This window comes from Lagopus muta, chromosome 5 (genome assembly GCF_023343835.1).
Source record: "Lagopus muta isolate bLagMut1 chromosome 5, bLagMut1 primary, whole genome shotgun sequence".
Taxonomy (NCBI): Eukaryota; Metazoa; Chordata; class Aves; order Galliformes; family Phasianidae; genus Lagopus; species Lagopus muta.
Window position 1 is genome coordinate 30,952,462 of NC_064437.1, and position 15,878 is coordinate 30,968,339.

Below are 15,878 nucleotides of genomic sequence, written 5' to 3' on the forward strand. Positions count from 1 at the left end.
TTTTTTTTTTGGGGGGGGGGGGGGAGGGGGCGGGGGTAATTTTCTAAAAACAAATCTGTAATACCCTGTAATACCCTACAAATCTGAGCCCTGCAGAGTTATAAAAGTACAATATTCTGTATTTCATGGAACACAGTGCACCAGAACACTTCCTGCCCAGGGTCTGCATTCTTAGATCATAAAATCAAACAACTATAGACTTCTTATTGGCCACTTCAGTAATGTGAACTAGTGGAAGGTGTCCATGCCCATGGTATGAGGTTTGGAGCTGTTCTTTAATGTCCCTTCCAATCCAAATCTGCGATTCTATTAATTTGCATCATAGGAAGTAGAAAAAACTCACCACTTGTGTGCAGGAAAGGGTGGGACAAGGACGGTCACTGCCTGATGGGACACAGAGCAGTGTGAGAAGAGAGCAGAGGCAGTGCTATGAGGGACAGCAGCAACTCGCATGGCATCAGGAGGCAGACAGGTAGGAAATGCGCAAAAGGCACTGAGAGCTGTAAGGGAGCACTGCGACCTGGCAGGCAGTCAGGGCTCACAAAGGCAGCAGTGCTCAGGGAACCCACTGTGATGCCATCTCAGGTCCGGATGACCAGGGAATGAAGGGATGAATGGTGTCTGAACCACCAAGTGAGAGTATGGGTATAGCAAAAGAGGGGAAAGTGTTTCAAAATGGAAATACAGTATGTGAGAGCTGATAATGGGAAATAAGTGCAGCAGAAAGAGGGAGGACTGAGGTGAACAAAGGTCAGTGGAAAAGATGTGGAGCTGAATGCAAGGGTCCAGCTGTGTGTGGACAGGGATCTGGTCAGTGCTGGACTGAGCAGACGCTGCCTGGTCACTGTGCTCTCTCCTGTTCTCATTAAACCCTCCTCCTGGGTATTCGCTGTGTGAATGCACTCGCAATTGTGTGTGTTTGGGGTGAATGTGCTGGCCAAGCTCAGGTGGGACTGAACTTCCCCAGAGAAAGGAGATTGTTTGGGATTGTACATACTTGAGGCATTTTGGTATAAGCATCAATTAAAAAATGGGGATTGGTGTTCTCCTTGCTACTTCTTGACTACTGAAAGGAGGTTGCTAAAAGCCCTCTGTTTTACCAAAACTATTTTATTTTTCTCCTAATGTAAGTTTTTGTGAATTAAATTGGGTTGGCCTTGGGAAAGAAGGTCCCCAGGTGTCAGAGTTCAGCACTTAACCCATAGAGTTAGGCAGTTGTGCTTGAGAAACAGCTGTATTTTTTGAGTGAGTGGTCATTTATAGAAGCAGAAAAACCATCTCTGATGCTAAATTAAAGATGAGGTTTAACACTCGGTGCCATTATAGGTAAAAATACTCAGACTCCATTTACCAGGAAGAAAATCCAGTGAACGTGGATAAGGAGCAGTCATTGCAGGTTTCTAGGCACTGCTTTACCACAAAAGTGAGCGTTTAAATCCAGTTGGAATGTATTGGGTAACTTCTTTGGCATGTCCACTACTAATATTATATTTCAGGATAGAAAGAAAAGGTAAAACATTAATGAACAAAAAATGTTCAGTTTCAAGAAGACATTGTTTTGCATGATGTGGGGCTTAGCAAGGATGGCAGAATTCAGGAGATTATTCTTTAAATGACCCTCCCTGTATTTCAGCACTTGCATTGCTAGCTCCAGCTTACAATATCCAGGCATTAACATGGAGCTCCCTCAGTGCTGTCAGTTCCTGTAGCCAGTTTTAAACATCCCTAAGCTGGTTATTTCAGAACTGAAAATATAGCACTCATTTTTCTGTCAAGGCCAATGTCTGCCCTTGCCAAGTCTGGAGTTGTAAATCAAAGTTATTTCTGAAGCAGTGCAGCAGCTGTGAGAGAGAGGAGGAGGAAAACCACGAAAGAAAGAATACTGCAGACACCAAGGTCAGTGAAGAAGCAGAGGAAGAAGGTGCTCCAGGTGTCAGAGCAGAGCTGCTCCTGCAAGCTGTAAAGAAGACCATGGTTGCCCCTGGCAGCCCCTAAAGAACCACATCCAAACAGATTCCTGCACTGTGACCTGTTTGAAGGACAGAATTGAGAAACAAGGGGCCATCAGGAGCCATCAAGGGATGAAAGGGGGAAAAAGGTATTATCTGTTACATATGAAGTAAGGCAGAAGGTAAATAAATGGAACAGGGAGCAGAAACAACAGCAAAGTTTTTTTTTTTGTTTTTTTTTTTAAATAACCTACAGAAATTGATTTTGCTTGGGTTTGTGTCAGGCACTCGGGCCGCACTGTCCTCTTCCTCCTCCTCTGTCTCTGATGCCTCCCCCGGAACCCTCAGCCCCGCTGCGGGGGTCCCGGCAGCGCTCCCCCCCGGCTCCGGCTCTGAGTCGCTCTCTGAGGCCTCACCGGGCACCAGCGTGGGGGAAAGAGGGGCGGCGGAGGTGGAACTCGGGGGAAGAACGGCCCCAACAGGCACGGAGACCGCCGGCCCCTTCTCCCGAGTCCCAGGGGAATACCCCGCAAAACAGGCCCGTGACTCTCCGGCCCCGTGCCTTCCCAGCCCCATGGGGCACCCAGAACACGTCCTGCACCCGCAGCTGCAGCAGGACGCCTCGGATTCCCTTCTCAGCCCTACGTGACCCCCGCGCCCCAATAACGCGCCAGACCCACCGCCCAGCCCCGCGAGGACCCGCGTTTCCTCAGCCCCATACCGCTGGCTCTCCGGGTCACGTGACGCTCACCCCGGCCGCTGCGCGTCGCATGACGTCACGCCTCCGTGCGCCCGTTACCCGGACTCGGCCTCGCTCGGACCGCTCAAACGCAGAGCGGACACCTCGCGTGGCCTCGTTCGTCCAATCGGCCCTCCGCCCAAGCTTTAAGTGACAGCCAGGGCAGCCAATTGGCTCCGCAGAGACGAAGGGGCGGATGGGGCTCTCCCGGAAGACGTGGCGGGGGCGGCCGTGCTCATAACAGGCGGCGACGGCAGCCAACGAAATGACCGAACGGGCAGGGCTGACCAATAGGAGAGGCGGCGGGCGGGGCGTGCAGGAGGCCGTGCGGGACCGCAGACCGCGCCTAGTGCGCGGTTGTCCGGTACGGCTGTGAGGGCCGGTGCGGAAGGGTGAGAAGGGCCCCGTAGTAAAAACGTGAGGAAGAGGCTTCACAGGGATTAAGGATTGGGTGGATGGGGGGCAGAGTTAAAGTTTGTAGAAACAAGACTGTTAGAAAAATAAGGGATGGCAGACACTGGGTCTGGGATAACGAGGGGATGAAGGCCGTAAAGAGAAGGGTTTGAGAACAGCCTGAGGACGCTTGGCAGCAAGACGATTCGATGTCCGCAGGGCGAGCTGAAGCGGGGCTGGGGGGGGCTGCCCCTCCCACAGGGTCAAAAGTTAACAGGGAGAAAGACTGCGAGCCTTCGCGAGGAAGATGAGGATTCTTCATCCCACGACCGCCAGGATACCCTCGCCACTCACTGTGCACGTGCGAGGCGGGAAGCACATGCTGATGGGTTTTTGGAATGTAATGAACGCGTATCCGAATTCCTGGAAACTACTGATCACGTATTAGTTCGGCCTCTATCTGTAGCACACTTTTTCCTCACGCTGTGTGAAGTAGGAGCAGCAAGGGGAGACCCCTTGCACCCAGCATTGCAGCCCTGATTAAACGTACCTGCTTTTATAACTGCTTTGTGGTCATAGTCTGATTCTACACATCAGCGTGCACCCCTCCTCAGGGCAGCGTGTGCCACAGCCCTCCTCAGGAAACATTTCTTCCTCCTCTGCAAACCACCGAGCGCCCGGGCCGGCACTCTTGAAATAAACACACAGAGCTGACAGACTTATTGTGGGCTGGGCGACAAATCCTGTGGGGGGGGGGGGGGGGGAGGGGCGGCGGGCCTTTGGGGCTGGCTCAAGGGGGCTGTGGGGGCCACAGATGTCACTGAGATATGAAATGTCTCTGCAGAGCTGGAATTCAGGAGCTGAGGAGATACGAAGGGTTCCCACTGTGCTCCTGAGTGCCCCTCCTCTCCTGGCTGCATGCTGAGGGCATGTGGAGGCAGGAACAAAGGACAGGAGCAAGGGCAGAGAACTTCCTTGCTTTTTCAATCTTCCTAGAAAAAAAAAAATATCTAAAATCTTTCACATGTGCACAGGATCTGTTGAGTCCCAGCCTGAACCACTGGTTTAGCACCTGCGGAAAGGACCTGCTCAGCCCTGGGAGCACAGGTGAAGGCAATTCAGGAAGGGCTGGAGTCCCCATTTCAGGGCTGACTGCCACAGGAGAAGGATCTCTTTCTGGAGATCCCTCCTTGGTAGAAAATTCCCCTGCAAACCTGGAATCTTCTAATGGAACTGCCATTACCCAATCAGAGCATTAACCAAAGTCACTACTCATAGCAATTAATAAGCTCTTTGGAGAACATAAACAAAAAGCGAGAAATCCCCACGATCTTCTACTTCGCACCATCCAGGAAGTACAGCAGGCATCCCTTCATCCTCACCACCACGGAAGTGGCAGCAGTTCCAGCTGTGCCTGTCTCCAGTTCTGCCCCTTTCGAGTCCCTCTCCTGCCTCTGACGTAGCCCTGACCAGGCTCTGCTGTGCCCCGATTCCCTGTTTAGCCCATCCCTGTTCCTGTCCTGTCCCTGATTCTCCACATTTCCTTGCCCATGTTCTGGTCCTGTCCCTATCCCTACCCTACCACTACCTCCACACCTATCCTCACCCTTTTCTTTATCCTGTCACTGCCCCTGCCCCTCTCCTTTCCCCTTACTGCCCATCTCCTGCCCCTGTCCGTATCACTTGCCCTGCCCCTACCCTGGACTTTTCCCTATCCTGCCCCTGTCTCTGCCTGTCCCTCTTCTGTCCCCTTCTCTCCCCTGTCCCTACTCCAGGCCGCTGACAGAATCTCCTGGCAGCCCTCCACAAAGTTGAAAGGAAATTGTAAGACAGAAGAACAGAAGTGTCATGAATGAGAGGGAAGGACAAAGAGGGCAGAACTGAAGACAGGATACAGGTAAGAGAAGCAGAGACAATGGGGGAGGGGAAAGAAGGAGATGGCAGGGGAGAATGGACAAGAGGAAAGAGCAGAAAGGCAGTGAAAATAGGATTTCTTGAAAATTTCTTGAAAATAATTAATACAGCTTTCTTAAGAAACCAGATTTCTCATGATAAGATTGATGGTTTTCCACTTCCTGAATTACAGAGGACACATAAACACAGAGGGTTAAATAAACCCTAGCAAGAAGGTGCCAAATTCTAAAGCAAAAGACCCGGGAACAATTCCACCTACTGCACTCAATGGAACGTCTTACCTATTTGCAGAGTGCCCGATGTGGCTGTTGTGGGGGAGAACGATTGGGAACGATATTCCAATTTCTATCCTTGGAAGGAGATATTTTGGAAAAACTGGTCCTCACAAACTGCAGAGCCTCAAACGACCCCGAGCAGAGGCCTCCTTAGTATATGGGAACCCCAAGAAATCTGAAGGACAACCAGTAATAGGGTTGGGAGGGAAACAAATGCAACCTGTGAAAACACAAATAGAAATGAAAACAGGAAACCTCCTGAAGTGATTGTATCCTGTCATGATTGTCCCTGTCCCAGAAAACATCACAGGGATAGGTATTCCAAAAGGACTCACCTTGAATCTTCCCAGCGGTCAGCACCAATTTGGAATAAAGAATTGCATTAGTGCTCCGACAATTTTAGTGGGAAAAGTAAAAATGCCTGCTGCGCAGATTCCTCCTGCAACTGAAGTAGTGACAATGAAACAATATACCACCCTGGGGGTTGGCATGAAGAGATATCAAGGACAATTAATGATTTATTGGATGCAGGAGTTTTAAGTCAACTACTACAGCTTGGAACAGTCCAATATGGCCTGTCAAAAAGTGATGGGTCGTGAATTAAATAAGCACACCCCACCTCTCACAGCGGCTGTAGCAGGTAACCATTGCTTTAAGAGAAGAAGTTCAGTAGCATTCCAGAAGCGGGTATGCTGTAATTGATTTAGCTAGTGCATTTTCCACTATCCCAATTGCAGAGGAACATGGCAGGGGTGACAAGATACTTTCTGTAGATTGCCTTAGGGCAATCTACAAACTGCACAGTCCAACCATTTGCCACAGAACAGTGGCTGAACATCTGCATGATTATAAACTGCCTCCTCACATGCAAATAGTCCATCATACAGATTATATGTTGTATCTTTGTGCACATAGGATCCCTGAGACACAAACTCCTGAACACGTCTGGGACTAGGAGTGGATCCAGCTGTGCTGAGGAACCTTACCTCTGCGGTTTGAAGAGTTCACACAGCCATGAGGTTGGCTCTGATCCTCATGACACAGCAGGAGAGAGTCCTGTAGGTGTGTGTGTAACCCTGTCCTCTATGTGGAAAATAACCAAGTGAATCCAGCCATCTCCAGTCTTGTTAAGGCACTGTTATATCTACTACAGCATATCTATGCTCATCAATAAATACATTCCTGCTTCCCCCTTAGGAGTGTATATTGTAGCTGTATCTGTTATAAAGAATTGTTTACAGCTAATGATGTTTATAGCTAATGGTGGTGACCATGTTGAAAAACAGTTTTGTAGCTGAGAATTCACTCTATGTATCTGTTGTCATTTCTATGGAAATAAATAGGAGGCATTCCTTTCAGAGCAATTTGCGTACATCAATGAGCCATCATCCTAATAATACAGTAATACTAATGATTGGAACAGAAAAAAAAAAGATTCTGAGAATATCTTGTGTGGGGATGGAACAACAAAACCAGCACTGTAGTCAGCTGCAGTTATTCCCCTGGGAATGAACTGATGCCAGTAGAAAGGTCACGACCACTTCCGACACAAACTATACCAGCATTTCAGAGCACGCAGCCTTGGAATAAACCGCAAGGATAAATCAAACTGCATCTCTGTTCCAGCAATTTTTTTCTTCAATATACGTCAATTGACTGGGAGGTACTAATCCTGCACATTCATTGTACCATTTTGTCTTATGGTAAGAAGAAAAGCAGGATGTTTAAGACTTTGTCAGGCACAGAACCTCCAGCACCAAAGGCAAGCAATTCTGAATTCTCGGTACCTTGTCATAATTTGTGTGCGTGCACAAGAAACAGTGCAACTCACTTTACAAGAGCAACTAAATGCATTCAAGGCATACTTACAAAAGACTCTGAGGTAGAAAGCTGCTCGCTGAGGCAAAGATCAGAAATGAGGCAGGGGAAGCCTGACAGATTGAGAGTGATTAAGTGTCTGAATAAAGAAAGAAACAGAAGGAATAGACATTACTAGAATCTATCAGACGCCCATATTCTTTTGAAACACATACTGTACATGAAGAATAAAAAGCAACACAGGATCAACCCGCAACTATTTATTCCACTATCTCAGTAATGACTGCTATTATATAAACTCTATGTATTTTTAATACTGCTGTTTAACAAAAAAAAAAAAAACAAAAAAAACCCACAAATTCCTCCTCCAGTACACAATCAAATTAAAGTTAATTTATGATACAACTACATACAAAGTTTAGGTAGAAAAAAAGACTTCTGGTGGTCTCGGTAACACAGCTACAAAAGCACTGTACAGGATATTCACAGATACGGCATAAATCAAAGCTGGCTCTTTGTAACAGAACATTTCCTTTGTTTATTCCATTTTTGTTGATATACATTACCATAGCTTTGATTATGACAATAAGGTTGTCTGGGCCATCTGTCAGAGCTGCAGAGCTTCCACCTCCTTCTAAGTGTCCGTCCACTCACAAGTACAACCAGCCTGGCTGAGTAAACTATGCTGCATGTGCTGAGATGCAATTATTTTCTTCCAATTTCTGTTCTGTTTCATCTTAGTAAAATATCTGTGATTTCTAGTCCAAGCAAATTAATTTCACATACAAAAATTATTTCCAACGTAAAGTAACCACATTTCCAAAACGAATTCTACCCATAGAAGATGATTACAGAATTATACTAAGCACATCTTAAAACATCAGTTCTGTGGCAGACAGAGTAAAGAGACCAGCAAAAGAAAGTACAGAAGGGCTTCTCCCTACGGAATAATTGACTATAGGAGGTAGAGCTGTTTGTCGGGGTTTCTTAGTGTGAGCGAGCAGAAAAGAGGAATGTGACCTCAGGAAAGTCTGAAGTAACATGGAAATGGGAAGAGCTGCCCAGGTGTTCTGAACTGTTCAGATGACATGACAGTCATTTTCTTGAACACTGTTACATATGCAGTAACGAGCAGAAGAATGAAAATTAAGGCATTTGCCTTCATCTTAATGGCACTGTATGTGCCGCCTCTCTGCAGAACTGTGGCACAGACAGCACAAGACCACTAAGAATTTGCACAGTAATTGCCAAGCCACGTTTTCAGAAGCCAGCATGACAAAGTATTTCCCTTTTCCCACACACAAAGAAATGCTGACTTAGACAACAATCTCAAGTGGGATAAGAATACGGAGGTACTTCATTCTATTTTCTCAAACTGAAAGGTATCAAATGTCTACTTAAGGATAAAATAAAATGAGCAAAAAAGAACATGGAAAGCACACTAACCTCAGCAGGTACTTCAGATCAAAGTACTCTAATAGCAATAACAATAGCAAGCAGTAGCTTATTTCTGCACGTGCCTAGTGGTCAAATTTGCTTGCTCTTAGATCTTTCTGCTTCCTATTGAATTACCTTAAAGAAAAAGAAGGCTTATTTATCACACTTTCCACAGAACTGCTTTCATGCTTTACAAAAAATAACACAGCTAGAGAAAAAAGACTCAGTAAAGCTCTCTGACAATACAGGGATGTAAACTTCCTACCTCTCACCCAAACAGGCGCAGCACCCACCCTGAGGCTCTTGTGCCCTCACTGGCACACACTGACCAAAGGGGAATCCTTCATAGCAATCAGCTGCTGAGTTACACACAGTCATACTGGGAAAATCGGTTTGTTGTTCATATGCATAGCATTACACCAAGTTAGTACAACCATCTACACCTCATTTTCTCCACCACACAGTGGAGAAACAGCTTCCTGGCTAAAAATAAAAATATCTTCCAATGCAAAAAGAATGTTCCCAGATAAAACATGGGAAAACAATCCAACAAGCAACCTCCCTCCTCCCCCTCACCCCACCATCCTTCCCTCCACAAAACAGACAGAACAAACCCACAGGAAAGGAAAAGACAGCAAATCCACTTCCTGAACCAATTCCCAGTGTTGAGAACTTTAATAAAGAAAAACCAATACATTCTCTGCCTGTACCACCACAAAAAACTGAACATTAAATGAAAAGAGCAACTGACGGTTACAGCCTCCAGCTGTACCTCCTAACCAAAGCAGCTGTTAGAAAAAGTTATAAGAAAGTCTGTTTGCTAGTCTGTTTTTTAGGCTGGATAGATACCCCAGATAACAAAACCCTCATACCTATTATTCGTAACTGGAGACACACAACCTGAGAGAGACCCTAAGAAACATACAGCTAGATTAACTTTATTATGTTCTTTTCCTCCTGTGTTTTTCATGCTAGTTCTCAAGAACATCCCCCTTTTGAATAGATCTTCAGAATCTGAATGATACCTGAACTCAGCTGCATAGGCCAAGGTGAAAACGTAACTCAAAAATGCCATACAACTTACACAACGTTTTTCTCACAGCGGTTAAGGACAGCTGTCCTGACACCTCAGCATTTCTGAGTTCAGGCTGACAGAGGAGTGAGCTGCAGTTTCTCTCTTGTCCTGACACAGCAGATGGATGTGCTGTGCAGTACCTTAGGCAGTCCTTACACACACAGCTTTAAAAGCTATCAGTAGTGCACAACACTTACGAGCTCATGTTTCCGTTCACGCAGGTTTGCTTTAGGATCCGAGCTCAACATCCTGCACTGCTGCATTGCTGAAGGTTCTGCAATCTCCACAGCCCGCAGTTCCTGCTGAGTTACTCAGGCGTTTGGCACTGGTTTTGTCCCAGGATAGAGAGGCCTACCCAATATATTAAGAGCACTTATCGCAAAAAGAAAAATCAAGGCCTAGAAGTACAAACAGCTGCAGTAATTCCTCTCCTCCAAACTGAAAGTGAAAAGCACACTTGCTTTGGGATAATACCAGTAGAACAGAAAAGGTTGCATTACAGAGCAATCTGTAACATAATGCAGCATTCGCATGAGTACAAGATTATTTCTTTAGAACACAGCAGCATAAGTAAACCTAGCTTTACGTACATCACGCCACCTCCACAGCTTGCTAACGCAAAGCTTCATTCTAATATTGCCCTTGGTGACCTGTAACAGTAACCTTAAGGTGCTAAAAGAGAAGCAGCACAGTCTCGTACTGCCTTAGGTCAAGCTTTAAATACTTATTGTCAATAGCAAGATACAGCACAAGGTCCCAGTTGAAACACGCAGCCGCATTTACAGCTTAGTACCCAACTCGGCTCTTTTTGTACACCCTGACAAGCTCAGCTGCAAAAGGCACACTGGGTGGGCTGCAAGAGCTGCAGAGCGACTCACTGACAGTGACCAACACCCAACCAAAGCTCGTTTCCTTCACAAGACCTCCGCCCTAATGAAGACTGCTGATAATACAAAGGTAACGAGCACATCGTACACATTTCTATCCAGAAGTCAATAATCAGATGAAGTCTAACTCTGCAAAACATGACCGCCGTGTGACAAAACCCAGGATGAGAAGAACAAGTCAGCTGGCTGCATGCTTCCCAAACACTGCACTGCCATCACAACTAAATGGGAACTGAGAATCCAGACATTATTGTAACAGAAAAGTAATCAAAGCCCCAGTGAGCTTCTGGATCTCACCAGTTTCTCTGAAAACAAAGTGGTGGAAGTGAGTAATACAAGTCAGTATGTAAAACGTGTCTATGTAATTAAAGTATGCAATGCATGTTTCCTAAAGCACTATAAACTCGCTGAGGTGCAACTCCTGCCTACTGTAGGCAAATCAGGAATAAAACAACCACAGAAAAATTAGTTATGCACTACCATATTATAATTGCTATTTCTCAGAAAGGCTCTTGCAGGTGATCAAAGTTTATTAACTCAATGCCTAAGGAAGTTTCTTTATAAAATTCCTGCTTACCTGTCCTGCTATAACCTTTGACCATAGATCAGTTTAACAGACTACAAGTGTATCACACAGCCTTACATATAAATGAGGATAAAGTGTTTCAGAGAGCACTCCCACTTTTCACGAGCAGGCAGAATGTTATCTATGCCAGCCTCATGAAAGACACTTAAGTTACAGAGGGCTTTTCCCTCCTAATGTCATGTCACATTTAACTGCTGTACGCCATTTTCTGTATTATTCTGCTAAAACTAATCACTGAATGAAATAGCGGCAGATGCTGCCACGGACAAATGACACAACTGACCTTGTATAGCATACAAAAACTAAAAGAACTTTTCTAATAGCAGCTGACTGGCTGATTTTAAGCAGAAGGGACCCAATTTCTGCAAAGTTGTGCATGGAGACGAAAAAAAGAATCAGCAGTTTTCTTCACACACAGATTAACCCTTACTTTCTATTGAGAAGAAATGCATTTCCTTCTTAGCCTCAAAGCAGCAACAAGGACATGAATAATGCATATAGTAGAACTTATATTAAGATTCCACTTCAGCATAACATAACTCAAAGAGAAGTGAGCTTCCAAAGAAGGGTGTGCAGGGAAGGAAACAGTGACAGCACAGTGTTAACTGATGTGAAATACTGTCTCTTTCCAACTGATGTTCTAAATGAGGTTATTGACTTTTGCACAGTTAAAATACAGAGCTCTTACTTTATGGAAAAAGTAAATCAGACCATGCAATGAAAGCTTGGAGCTGTACAACAATAATTAAAGGACATCATATCCACTGGAACTTCACTTGAGAGTCTGAAGGAATTCCAGATCTCTGACTTACAAATTAAGCTGTTTTCCAGCCAGTAAGAAGACGAATTTGTACGGTTCAACTGCAGCCTCCTTTAAAATGCCCTCCATAGCATACACGGACTTACAAAGTTCAAAATAAAATCTTCAGATAAAAAAAAAAAAAAGAAGTCTAAGGATCCCGTGTTCCTGTTAGTGCTTCATGCCTGCAGCTACCACGAGAGGTCAGGAAGCAAAGTTGTCACAGGATGAAGGTCTCTTCTCTAGAGAAAAATCAGACAAGCAAAGCACATGTGATAACAAGGGAACTTCAGAAGCACATTTCACTTTTAAGAAGGAAAACAGACATACCTTCATCCATTTTCTATGAAATGCCCTTTCATTCCGTATCTATAAACCAAAAAGTAAACAGAATACAGAATAGAATATTTATTGATATTCAAAGTAGTAGCGCATGCACATAAATAAATATTTCACCATTGTTACTGAACTTTTTCATCAGCCCTCCCAGGAAATAATGAAAATTCAAGGCAGGTGCTTATTTCTCTCATCCTTTGGCCCACAGCTTGCAGCCTTACTGAAAAGAACACCCATGCTGTGAGAGCTCTCTACAACGCTTAGCCTTGTCACACGTTATATGCTATTAACATCGTCTCTACAGCTTGCAGACAATGCTTTTCTCCACTATTTCACTTCAAGACGTGGTCATACAGAATGTCAGTAACAACATGAAAACAGGACTTTACTTAAATACTTCACATGCAGAACTTATATTCTACTGTAAAAGCACAGCAAGGCAAAAACTTGTGTTGGACACACACCTCCTACCCCACTCCCTCCAAGGTCCATTTCTCAAGCATCAACGTGTTACCAGAGTGCAAGAGTGACACTGACTGAAACAGTCAGCAACAGGAAGGAAAACACTCCAGAAGAGATGGACACTTCATGTACCTTCCCACAGTGCAACACAAAGGGCAGACTTTCTCAGTGGAATGGGAACCACAGCTTGAGAAGCTTTACTGCAGACAGTGAAAATTCAGAAATGCAGCCTTAACGATATTCACCATTGTGATCAGGTCTAAACATTAACATCATTTGACATGAGAAGATTATTGGGAAGCCACTGCCTAGAATGTTATGCTACTGCAGAAAAGCAAAACAGTCTGAGAGAAGCATCAATGCAAGCATATCAAGTCCTAGAGCTTCCCTACCTTGTCTGGTGCCACATAAAAACCGTTGAAGTAATTAAGGGTCAGACGTGTTTGTTAGAACAAAGAGCATATAAAACCCAAGGCTTGGATTTACCAATCTGTTCAATTTTGAGGTTCCTCTCTTTAGCTTCTCTCATCAGCCACCGCTCACAGCCTCAGAAGTAGCTCTCATCATTTCCATAGCACATCTCAGAGAACTCAGTGCCTTCTAGGAAGGAGACAGACATTATAAAGACATTATAAAATTCTCTGCATTGCTCACTGCCACAGTATGCAGGCAGGCACACTGCTCCAGCATGGCTCACACATCCTTTCCTCTGTACTTCAAAACAAGTAGTGAAGGGAAGAAACAAAGCTGCCACTCTTCATTCTTATCATGTTAACTCAACATAAACGTCTGGGTATGTTTCCCTTTTTTTGGGGGAGGAAGCACTCTGTTTCTTGCTTTTTTAAAAAGAGACTATGCTTTCTTTTTTTGCAGCAGAATGTGATTAGCTATTGGGCATTTTCTATTCCTAGATACAATAATGCTAAAACCTGTATTTATGATTACCTTTGTCTCAGCAACCACTGAGAAATTCACAGCGTTAGGATCATGAGAAAAATAATCACCGTTGAAAGTACAATTAGCAGATAATGGCCACATGGTGACGTATAGGGGAAAGAGAGTAAGGGGGAAAAAAAAGCAGCACGAATTGAAATCCAGTCCCTTCTCAGACTTTGCTCACAGCAATCACAGACGCATTTCTACAGTGCGGGGGCGAGAGGAGGAGGAAGGTGAAAGGGAGGAGAGCACCGTCTTCGGAACGTGAGTGTAAATTTCCTTCACGAGTCTGCGGACACCAAAAGTGATATCTTTCGTGCAGCCTCAGCACAGCCACAGAGCACACACGGCACATCTCAGCGAAGAGAGCACGGAGGACACGTTGCTGCAGCATCACCGGCAAGAGAACCCCGCACAGCCCCCAGCCGCCGGCTGCCCATCAGCTCTAACCTCCCCCTGGAGGACGCGTAACGGGGCACGGAATTCGGCCAGGGAAAGGAGAGAGAAATCAGGCTGAGGACAAAAACTGCGAAACAGAACGTCGTTCGGAGGACGCTCGCTCTCCCCTCCCACCAACCACAACTCTCCCTCCCCGCCTGCGTCTCACCGGCCCCACTCACCCCGCTGCCGCCGATCCCGGCCCTCCGGCGCCGTCCCGTACATAAGCGGCACGGACCCTGAGAGGCCCTGGACCCAATAGGAGCCGACCGCACGACGCGGCCAGGAGGAGCGGACAAACCCGGCACCTCACCGCCCTCACGACCCACCGCCCGCCACGTGACCGCGACCCGGCCGTCACCCAGGCAAGGCGGCCGCGGGGTGAAGCTGGCGGCCATTTTCAGAAAGGGCACGGCAAGTTCAGAGCGGCAGAGAGGTGCGCTGCAGGGGGGCGCTGAAGAGCGGGTGAAGCACTCGAGGAGCCATGTTGAGTGTGGGAACGCTGCCGGGCGGAGGCCGCGTGTTTGCACCGCGGCTGGACGGAGCTTCTAACATTCTAAACTCTTCTAATTCGGTAATTGGTAAATGCTTCATTTTACGTATATGGCGCACGTGCAGGTAGGTCGTGAGTCCTTGAAATTAAGAGATCCAATATTTATGTTAAAAAACAAAATGCAGTGAAGGCAAAGCGATGGCAAATGTATTTCTCAGAACTTGGGGAACGTCGTGGTGCTGACAGACACTGCTTCAGCTTGGTCGGTGGCTTTTGTCTGTAGGACAAACAAGGCGAGTACACAAGCACTGTTAAATGACATCATACCTCGATTCCGGGCACATGTTGCGATACCGTTGGACAAAGGGTGCTCGGCACTGTGAGTGCTGCGGCAGCTGGGTCACACCGTGGCATTAGCTGGGAATTGCACACAGCCTGTTGAGCACAAGTGGGCACGTGGAAATTGCCTGATGAACAGCACATGGTTGAAATTCAGCTAGAGAACTTACACTGATACCAGGCAAAGAGGATGAGGGTAAAATCAAGATGTAAAGAATATTTGAGTCCTTTTGGAGTTCTGTATAGCAGACCTGACCAATTTCAGTTTAAAGGGGAAGCTCTGAGTCGATGAGGTGAAATTATTTACGCCCTACTGGGATGTGATGCTGGAGACGTTGCAGCCTGTGGCCTCACTGGGTTTTTCTCTTTGGGTTATTTTCCACATAGAGGACAGGTTTACACATACAACTAGAGGATGCTCTCCTGCTGTGTCATGAGGATCAGAGCCAACCCCATTGCTGTGTGAACTCTTCAAACCACAGAGGTAAGGTTCCTCAGCACAGCTGGATCCATTCCTAGTCTCAGACGTGTTCAGGAGTTTGTGTCTTAAGAAATCCTATGTGCACAGTCAAAGATATAACCTTAGTGAAGCTGGCAATTCTCAAACCAAGCTTACTGAGGATCCATACCAGCAAGGTGTCTTGACATCAAGGTAGAAAGGATCTCTGTGCAGGTGTGACATTTTTGGCAATATCCAAGTAATTTTTGTCAGGACGGTATCTCTGATAAAAGCAGAATTTATTCGCGATTGCAATGGCCTGCATACCGCAAGTAGGAGCACGCCTATGGACGCAACATGACAGCCTTTATTTATTTATTATATTTATTTATATATGACAGGGAGAAAACCCTGTTTTCTCCCCCTTGCCTCCCCCCTCCCCTGTTTCCCCACTGGCTGGGTACTCCAGGTTCACAATCTTATCAGAAGGTTTACATTTGCTATTTACTTGTTAATTTATTTGTTATCTGGTGCCAGTCAGTAGTCATCCTGTTGTTTGGTGC

The 15,878-nt window shown here is 45.9% G+C and overlaps 1 long non-coding RNA gene across 7 annotated transcripts; it reads right to left on the minus strand.

Annotated features, from left to right (window-relative positions):
- Nucleotides 1-3,959: 3,959 nt before the first annotated feature.
- On the minus strand, nt 3,960-14,896 carry LOC125693313 (uncharacterized). 7 transcript variants are annotated; one of them, XR_007377048.1, is made up of 3 exons: nt 14,227-14,896; nt 5,277-13,270; nt 3,960-4,069 (listed from the first exon to the last, which is right to left on the minus strand). It is a non-coding gene; the product is annotated as an uncharacterized LOC125693313 (long non-coding RNA). The 7 variants fall into 7 exon arrangements; XR_007377049.1 differs by having other exon boundaries at nt 3,966-4,073; XR_007377045.1 differs by lacking the exon at nt 3,960-4,069 and having other exon boundaries at nt 5,378-5,490; nt 5,606-13,270; nt 14,227-14,892.
- Between the last annotated feature and the right edge of the window lie 982 nt (nt 14,897-15,878).